Below are 10,823 nucleotides of genomic sequence, written 5' to 3'. Positions count from 1 at the left end.
ATGATGCTGGAGTTTTGGGCCAAGAACATCCATCTGGTAAAGAACATGTTCCCACAGAGATGGAAGAATTTATGGTTCTCAGTAAGAATCAAGGCTTTTATTCTTTACCAAAGGGAATACACTTAGTGAAGAGAGAGATTTTTCAACTGTAAATAAAACTCAGGTTCCAATTTTTTATATTATAAGACTAGCTTTCCTTTGTCAAATACTGTAGTTTATCAGAATACCTAAAATAAACAATTTCTGAGTGGTAGATTTTGGCAAGTTCTAAATTCAATGCATGGAGGATCTTCATAAGTAAATTATGAATGCCCAATGTACATAAGTCAGACATTTAATAATCTCCAGCTTTGTCCCATATGAAGCTACCCAGAGCTGTTTTCATTATGGGAAATCAAGCTATGACAAACAAAACCCATGGGAAACAAAATGTTTTCCTCCCCCCTCGGACGCTGGCAAGTCACCAGGGAAGGCAGACTAAATAAATTCTGTATTTGCATATTGCTGTCAGGGACTACACAGAGTAAATAAAACAGACGTGACTTGCTTGAAAAATCCCATACTCTACATATGAAAATTCACACTGGCACATATTTTAAAGTTGATGTCAGAGGAGACCCAAAGGCCCTCTCAGCATATCCTTTAGATTTTACTCTAAGCAATCCAACAGTGAGGCAGAGTGAGGCTGTGCATAGAGCCTGTGACTACAAATGTAGGAGAACTGGGTTCTTGATTAGCTTTGCCATTAATTGTTATGTTACCTCAAACAAGTCTCTTAAGCTTTCTGGATCAGAAGTTCTTTTAAAGTCCAGCTCCAAAACACTAAGTTTGTGAATATCCCCGATTTATCACAAAAGCGGTTATAAGCCACTGAGGCAAAACCTCATTGAAGGGAAAGTGAAAGATCTATCAGATAGGGACTAAGTGAACCAGATCATCTAAGGAAGGATTCAGTATGGGTAGTTGTGGGGGAGGGGGGCTCCGCCCACAGGGTTCCCCCCCCACCCCACCAGCCCCTGGCCACCATGGATGAGAATAAGTCTACCAAGACATGATCTGCTTGGGGAGGAAAGGTGGCTGATCTCTCAAAGGAGAAGGGCCAAGAGCCTTTTCCTCAATGGGCTTTTATTCGGTTCAATTTGCACAGGAATACAGGTAAAGCTCATCAATCGTTGTCAGGCAGTAAGGATCAAACAATAGATAACACACAAAGAACTCTGAGGGCTTATTCTGAGTCAGGGTCAGTTAGCTAAAGGACCATCAAACTTTGGGAAACAAACTCATTTCCAAACTCATGTTTGGACCCTTATCAGAAAATTGAGGACATTCTTAGCAAAGCAGGTTTCACAGAGTTTTATGTATTCTTTCTTAGGCCTGACTGCTCCTGGGAATCCACCCTAGCCATGGGGGTTTACAGCTTCTGAAACCAGGCAGGGTGGTCCCCAACAGGTAGTAATGGGAGAAAAAGTCAAAGGCAAGTTTGGCCACATGGCAAAGGGCTTTGAATGCCACTACATCTTTTAAAACACTTGTATTTATTTAACATCAGAAGTATATTAAAACCTCAAATGTCCCCAGTTATGGAGAAAAGGAACAAAATGAACATTTGAAATTCATAAGCATTCCCCAAATCTCAACTGTCTAACAATTACGTCAACCTCTTCTTTCACACCTTTCATCAGAGCAGTTAAACAATGACAAAATCTCTTCTTCCCTTCCCCAGACTTTGGGGCAGAGTGAAATAGCCACATTTTCAAGCATCAAAGCAAAGAACTCCTGGCCAATTTGGGGAACAATTCCCTATCATCATTACCTAACTTGTATATGTAGCACAGTCGCTTTCTGCCACCCTGTGTTACTGTTAACTGTGGGCATGTCCATCTCATATTGCAAGTTAGGCAGTTGTTAAAATTCCAGCTCTGGATTCAAATCCAAACTCCTATACTTAATAGCTCTGTGCCCTTGAACAAGACACTTAAATTCGCTGAGCCTGTTTATGTATTAAGTGAAATTTTGTTCATTCACTCAAGTACTGATTAAATGCCTACACATATGAGGTACAGTTCCAGATGCCAAGGGCATCTATAAGGGTAGAACAGTGAAAAATACAGGGTCCTTATGCTCATGGAGTTTATATTATAATGGAAAGAGAGGCAATAAAAAAATAAACATATAATTCAAGGCTCTAAAGAAAACAAATCCGGGCAAAATGATATAAACTAAGGGAAAGAGGGCAACATTAGATGGGATGGGGATAGAAGGTATCTCTTAAAGAGGTGACATTTGAATGAAGACCTAAATGTAAACAAGTCAGCAATTCAAAGAATAGGGAGAATTACAACTCAGGCAGAAATCAGAGCAAGGACAGTTACAAGCTTGGAGTGCTGGGAAGAACCGAAAGAAGGTCACTATGTTAGTATTCTCAGTCTACTCTTTTCTCTCTGTTCCAGTGGAATTCCTATGCTTAGCTTTGAAGCTATGGTCCCTCAAAATTACTTGAGACGAAAACCTCAGAAAGATGGTATTAAAAGTATTCTCTTACCATATAACTGCAATAAAAGAAGGCTCTATTCCAGTGATTTTCAACCAGTGTGCTGCAAGAATTTTTAAAACATGCAATACCTGATTATAAATGAACACACCCAACACAATAGTCATCCAATGTGAACAAATCTAAATTATTCCTTTTTTTTTGGTCAGATTGGCCAAAAATGTATTTTTTGGTATATCACAGAATTTTAGTAATTGGCTTATGTGTGCCATTAAGATGAAAAAGGTTGAAAATCACTGCTCTATTCTATAACAAAAAGCTATACAGTATACTATTTGAGTTCCAATACAGTATATTCTTAAAAGTGTGGACTCTGGGCCAGACTGCCTCAGTTCAAATCCTAACCCTACCGTTTACTAGAGGTAACTGTGGCAGATTACTTAACCTTTCTGCACCTCAATTCAACATCTTTAAAATGATCAGACTAATAGTACCTATACCTCATGAGTTATTGGAAGGATTAAAAGTTAATAAACATAAATAAATGAAGTACTGCCTGGCACACAGTGTAAGTAATATATGTTACTTAGTGTTGTTACTTGTATAATTACAACAAATATTTGTATAATACAAACATTTGTATAATTACTGTATTTAATAAAATGTTACATTGAGAACTTACACAAAATATCCCACTTACTCTGCTACCTACTTTGAGGACACTTAAGAAAACACAAAATACTGTTCTGTTTTCTGTTATAAAAGGGTCATTCATAAAAACGTAAGAAATCAGTTACTTGTTGCTTTGTTCTGTGAAAGTAACCTATTTCTGATTGTTTCATTTAATAATTTATTGCTCTTGTAAAAACATCTGAATTGTAAAGTATAATACTTGGGAAGTTCTTTGTTAAATAGGAAGAACCACCTTGGAATTTCCTTTTTCTTACCTTTTCATTATAGGTGTAGTAAATCTTGTGGCTCTGTTGGATTCCCTATTCAAAGAGCTTATCTCATCTAACTTAAGATTGATAAGCAAGGAACAGATTGTGTGAGACCTTGTAAATCATGGTAAAGAGTTTGGACTTTTTTCTTCATGTACCAGAAAGTCCTTGAAGGATTTTAAGAATAAAAATGACATAATATTACAGACATTTTTTGTTAGTTCATGATGGCTGCTGTATGGAGAGAGATGGTGTAAGTAGGGAGACCAGCAGGTCCCATAAGAAATTATTGGACTTAGATTAGAGTAGCAGCAGTAAAGACACCAAAAAGTGAACTGAAATGAGAAATATTTTGGAAGTAAAGCCAAGAAGACTGGTTGACGGAGTGGGGGAACAAGAGAATAAATAACACTACTTAACCTCAGGGTTGTTGTAAGAATTAATTAAACTTACATTTTAAATGGTTTAACAGTGTTTTTGCCTTTGCTGAACAAATGGTGACTACCATTATTATTTTATTTTTTTATCTCTATAGAGTTAAACACTGTATTTTATAAATATGAAGTACCTAATAAATGGTTGTTTAAAAATAAAACCTTAAATAACTTATTAAGAATGTTCTACTTCCCTTGAACAATTTAATATTTGATAACTTATCTTTCTCATCTTAGTACTGATTCGTATAAAGTATATACAATCAAAAAGTACTTTAAAACCATGATTCTTTCATTTCCTCCACAATTTGAGGCCTATCAAGAAACTGAGGAATAAAAAGCATACAGACACTCAGAAAACAGTTAAATGACAGAAGTAGGCCCTTCCTTATAATTACTTTAAATATAAAGAAATTAAGCTCTTCAATTAAAAGGCAGAGATTAGCAGAATGGATTTTAAAAAGCATGATCCATCCATTAATACATATTGTCTATTATAGATTCACTTTAAATATAGACACAAAAGGTTGAAAGTAAAAGGATGAAAAACTGTATTCCATGCAAACAGTAACCAAAAGAGAGCAGGAGTGGCTGGCTATACTAATAAACAAAATCAACTTTAAATTTAAAAAACAGATTACAAGAGACAAAGAAGGACATTATATATTAATGAAAGGTTTGATACAAAAAATAACAATTTTAATGACAGACCATCAAAATATATCAAGCAAAAAACACAGTATTGAAGGGAAAAATAGTTCTATAATAATACAGTTGACCCTTGAATACTACAGGTTTCAACTACACAAGTCCTCTTATACTTGAATTTTTTTTCAGTAAATGCCTATACTGTTTTCGATCTGCAGCTGGAAGTCTGCAGATGTAGAAGGCCAACTGTATGCACTGATCTATGCTATTCTGTACAGGAGACTTGAGCATCCACAGTTTTGCTATCTGTGGGGCATCCTGGAACCATCCTCCATGGATACAAGAGTTAAGTTTTGGGGGAGTCAGACTTTCAACTTCAAAGAGTCAGAACCCCTAACCCCTATCTTGTTCGAGGATCAACTACAGTTAAACACTTCAATATCCCACTCACAATAATGTATAGATAACCAAATAGAAGATAAGGAAACAGAGTACTGAAATAACACAATTAATCCAACTAAATCTAACAGACACTTACAGGATACTGTCATCATATACATACGTTCTTCTCAAGTGCACATGGGACATTCTCCAGGACAGACCACGTGTTATGCCTCAAATTAAGCCTTAATAGATTTAAATATATAAATGTTATACAAAGTTTCTTCTGTGACCACAACAGGGTCAAGTTAGACATCAAAATATAAACAAAACTGGAAAATTCAAAAAATTTTGGAAATTAAACATCACACTTTTAAACGATCAATAGATCAAAAAATCACAGCAGAAAATAGATTAACACTTAGATACAAATAAAAATGAAAACACAACATACAAAACTTATGGAGCAGAGAAAAATCTGTGCTAAGAGGGAAATTTATAGCTATAAATGCTTACATTTAAAAAAGAAAGATCTCAAATCAACAACCTAACTTCATAACTTAAGGAACCAGAAAAAGAACAAACTAACCCACAGTTGATCAAAGGAAGGAAATTGTAATAATTAGAGCAAAGATAAATGAAATAGAGAATAGAAAAACAATAGAGAAAAATCAATGAAACAAAAATTGATTCTTTGAAAAGATCATCAAAATTGACTAATCTTTAGCTAGATGGGCTAAGAAAAAAGAAAAGACTCTAATTACTAAAATCAGAAATGAAAGTGGGGAAATTACTACCAACTCTACAGAAATAAAAAAGATTGTAAGGCATTACGAACAACTGTATACCAAAAAACTAGATAACCTAGACAAAATGGGCAAATTCCTAGAAACACAAAACCTACCAACATACAGAGAAATAGGCAATCTGTATAGACCTATAACTAATAAGGAAATTAAATCAGTAACAAAAATTCCCACAAAACATAAGCCCTGAACCTGATAGCTTCACTGGTGAATTCTACAGAACATTTAAAGAAGAACTAATACCAATCATTCTCAAACTAATTTTTCCAAAAAATTAAAGAAGAGGGAATACTTCCTAACTCATTCTATGAGAACAAAGCCAGAAGAATGCACCAGAAGAAAACTACAGACCAATATCCCTTATGAACACCGATGTAAAACACATCTTCAACAAAATACTAGCAAACAGAATTCAGCAGCATATTAAAAGTATTATACACCATTACCAAGTGGGATTCATTCCTGGAATGCAAAGATGGTTCAACATAAAAAAATCAATCAATATAAGATGTTACATCAACAAAATGAAGGGAGAAAACCACATGATCATTTCAACTAATACAGAAAATGCATCTGACAAAATTCAACACACTCTCATGATAAAAAAAAAATTCAACAAAATAGGAATAGAAGAAAACTTATTCACATAATTAAAGCCATATATGAAAAATCTACAACAAACATAATATATAATACTCAATGGTGAAAGACTGAAAAGGAAGTTTTTCCTCTAAGATCAGGAATAAGGCAAGGATGCCTGCTTTCCCCACTTCTATTCAACACAGTACTGAAAGTTCTAACCAAAGCAATTAGACAATGAAAGGAAGTAAAAGCCATCCAACTTAGAAATGAAGAAGTAAAATTATCTCTGCTTGCAAATGATATGCTCTTTTATGTAAAAAATCCTAAGGACTCCACAAAATAAACTGTCAGAACTAATAAATGAATCAGAAAGCTAGCAGGCTACAAAGTCAACACACAAAAATCATTTGCCCCTCCTTACCCAAACAATGAAGAACCTGGAAAGGAAATTACAAAAACAATTCTATTTACCCTAGCATCAGAAAGAATAAAATACTTAGGAATTAATAACTTAACCAAGGAGGTTATAAAGACATGTTCAATGAAAACTACAAAACAATGCCAAAAGAAATTAAAGACATAAATAGAAAACACAACTCACGTTCATGGAAAGTTATTAAAATGTCAATATTATCCAAAGCAATCCCTATCCAATTCCAGTAACATTTTTGTAGAAATAGAAAATCCCATCCTGCCCTGGCTGGTGTGGCTCAGTGGATTGAGCACTGGCCTGTAAACCAAAGGGTCGCAGGTCCCATTCCCAGTCAGGGCACATGCCTGGGTTGCAGACCAGGTCCTCAGTAGGGGTTGCATGAGAGGCAAACACACACTGATGTTTCCCTCTTTCTCCCTCCCTTCCCCCGTCTCTAAAAATAAATAAAATCTTTAAAAAGAAATGAAAAGAAAATCCCATTTTAAAATTCATATGGAATTTTAAGGGACCTGAATAGCCAAAACAACCTTGATAAAGAAAAACAAACTTGGAGGACTCACATTTCCTGATTTCAAATCCCACTACAAAACTACAGAATCAAAACAGTGTTGTATTGGCATACAGACAGACATACAGACCAGTGGAAAAGAATACAGAGCCCAGAAAAAAAAAGGCTCAAATATATGACCAAATGATTTTTGACAAGGGTTTCAAGACCATTCAATGGTGACACAACAATTTTTTCAACAAAGTCTTCAGAAAACTGAATATCCACATGCACAAGAATGAAGTTGAACCCTAATCTAACACCATCTACAAAAATTAACTCAAGGTGAATCAAGGACCCTGGGTGGGTGGCTCAATTGGTTGGAGCCACATCCCATACACCAAAAAGGTTGTGGTTTGGATCCCCAGGTGGGGCACACAGCAGGCAAGTAATCAATATTCCTTCATGTCTGCCTGCCTCTCTCTCTTAAAAAATATTCAACAAACATCCTTGGTGAGGCTTTTAAAAAAATTCTTCTACATTAATTTGTCATTACAATTAGTATTAGTACCCAATTGAGCAAAACAGCATAAATATAATAAAATTTATATAGATATATAAGAAAATTTTTATTGGAACCATAATCTCTTAGTGAGATGAATGTGACTTTTATTTTATGAATCTATGCATTTACTGGAAGTTATTAGTCAATGTACACAATCAATTCTTTTATTTTTAAATATAAACTCTGAGAAAGTTTGTTTTACATAAATATGTAGATAGGAATAAACATGTTATGGCAAAATCATATAATTTTTTTACCTCCTCCAGTGTTACATGCCAAAAATCCCACAGTGATTTATTAAAAATTACTTTTAATTGTCAATTAACAACTACATTAGGTCCTACTTCAATTTTGTTGGAAGGAAGAACTGGAAACCACCTACATTGGAATGTTATTTGGAGCCCAGTGATTTGGGTCATTCACTTTCTCAACAGCAGGACCAATTTTCCTTCCATGTACCATAGTAGATTAGGAATGGATAAGAAATACGCAAAGGAAACAATTCTATTGAACTAAAATTATCAAAATTTTTCTGAATTAATAATATAGTATTAACTGTTTCAATGTTAGTGCATTGAATAAAAGATCGATCGGGCGGTGAGTTAAGTAACACATAATTTCACAGTACTGTGCAAAAATATTTCTAAATACCACAATGTGAATGTCAACATCGTGATTTCTACGTTCACAAAGGTGATTTCCACTAATGACATAGTCACACGAACTGCTAATATTTCTCTGGTTTACTATTACTTTCATAATTGACGAAGACGCAAAAACGTGACTTAGATGTTAAACAAAATAAAGATGTGATATTCTTTCCATCCTAGTTCTCAGGCCACAGGAATTCTAGGGTTAAGAACTCCTGATTTAATGGCAGGAAAGGGGGCGTTGGTGAGAGGACTGAAAAAGTGAGGCGTGAAGAAGGCAAAGAAGTTGGTAGAAAGAATGGAATGGAGGCAAGCGAGAAATAAATTTATCGAAATCTCTGGACTAAGGCTAAGCATAAGCTCGGAGGTCCACTGCCAGCTATTTCTAAGGTGATTTACACCAATATTTTATAACTAGGTTCTTCAGCGGAGCCCTACGCACTAACCCCTTCTCAGTTCCTAAAGCGTCGCCGAGCTGCAGCAACTTAAAAGTCCAAACACAACCGGTATTTTCCGAGGTCTTCCAGAACAGAGTAAATCTGACCCCTGCAGGACCCTCCTCCAAATCTGGTGTTCTCAGCTCCCACCCCCTTAACTGGCAGGAAGTCACTGCCCCCCACCCCCACCCCGCAGTCCCCACAGAAGTCGTCAAAAGGGGGCGGCGCTCACCTGTCGTCTGAGCCGCCACTGCTGCTCTCTGTCCCTGGCCCGGGACTTCGGGCCGCCTCCCTCCGCTGACCCCGGGGCGCTTCGCCATTGCGGGCTGGAGGAAAACAATCCCCTCCTGGGTCCTTCTTCTTTTTCCGGAAGTCGAGCTTTCCTGTGCTTCCAGATGCCGGTTTTCCCTTTTAGTCCCTGCTCCCCGCCTGGCCTGGGGTCACCACTCCCAACAATGACCACCGGGCTCAGGCCGGCTCTTTTTGGCTAGCGGAGACTTTTCCTCCCCGGACTCCTCAGGGGAAGAACGTTCTTCCACAGGTTGCGTCGGTTCCGGTCTGGTGTTCTGGGACCGACGTAGAAACGAGTGCAGAGGTGTCGGAACACGTGCGGAAAGATCACTGAACCTTCGACGACCACAGCCACGTTCCTGAACTTTCGAGGATCTCCTGGCAGTTCTCCCGCAGGCCCGGTGTGGGCCGCGCGGAGGCCCCGCGATACTTTGGGTGGCTTCGAAGCATCGCGATATTACCAGCGGTGCGAAGGTCCCTGGCCCAGAGGTCTGCCCAGGGCCTCGAGACGCCCCCGGAGCGAGGGTGTGGCCCGGACTAGCCAAGAAAAAAAAAAAAAAGCTAATACACCAGCGAAGACGTGCAGTTCGACTGGGGGTGGGGGGGAGATCCCTGCGGGGGCAGGAATCCCTGAGAGCAAAGCGGCACCAGCTTCCCCCTGTCCCAGATCGCCCTTTTCCTCTGTCTCTGTCTCTCCTGAGCTGCCTTTGACTATCTCTAGCATGTGCTTTGAGTCGCGCCCACGACAGATGCAAACAACAAAAATAACTATAGTATTCCCCTCCCAACCCCCACTATAAAGTTTCTAAAAACTTACAGAAGAACACCCTATTAAGGAATTTTAAATCTCCCGTTCGTCTATGCAGCAAATATGTTCCCGGTGCCTACTTTTGTAGTAGGCACTGGGGATTAATGATGGGAAAGATAATCGCAGCCCCTAAAATCAGAGTCCAAATTTTTTTCAAGGAAGTACATTGGCAGTTATAATGAATAAGTTACATGTCAGGGGAAGGAAAAGAATTTATAGGAATGTAGTTCAGGGGCTTCTGACTTAGGCTTGGGAAATTTGTAAAAGAGAAACTTCCCAGCTGAGCTCTGAAGGATTAATAGGGAGGGGTTTTCCAAGCAAAGAGAGTGGTCAGAGAAAATTCCAGGCAGAGGCAATAGCTTGTAGCAAAACCTAAAGACAAGGCAAAGCATAGTTCATGGGAGATAATGAAGTAAATTCAGTATAGCTGACTGCTGAACAATGCAAGAAAGCAATTAAGAGTATTGACTCTGAAAGTATCTGGGTTGAAATCCCAGTGCTGCCACTTATCACCATTGAGAAATAAAGTGGTGGAATACAGAGAGAAGGCAGCTCATAAAGACCTTTGATAAGCCATGTTAAGGGTTCGATACTTTATCCTAAAAGCAACAGAGACCCACTGGAAGCAATTGATCGAAGCAATCAGATTTGTTTTATAAATATTGATCTCTTCCCAAACAAAAGCTGAGGGAATTCGCCACTAGACTTTTCTTACAAGAATTACTAAAGGGAGTTCTTCAAGCTGAAACAAAGGACACTGATTGGTAACCAGAAAACACATGAAAATTAAAAATTCACTGATAAAGGTATATACACTCAAATTTGCAAAACTGTAATCCTGTAATGATGGTATATGAATCACTTTGAGG

Source organism: Desmodus rotundus, chromosome 4 (assembly GCF_022682495.2).
Source record: "Desmodus rotundus isolate HL8 chromosome 4, HLdesRot8A.1, whole genome shotgun sequence".
NCBI classification, from domain to species: Eukaryota; Metazoa; Chordata; class Mammalia; order Chiroptera; family Phyllostomidae; genus Desmodus; species Desmodus rotundus.
The sequence above is the reverse complement of the archived record's forward strand: the minus strand, read 5'-3'. Positions refer to the sequence as shown.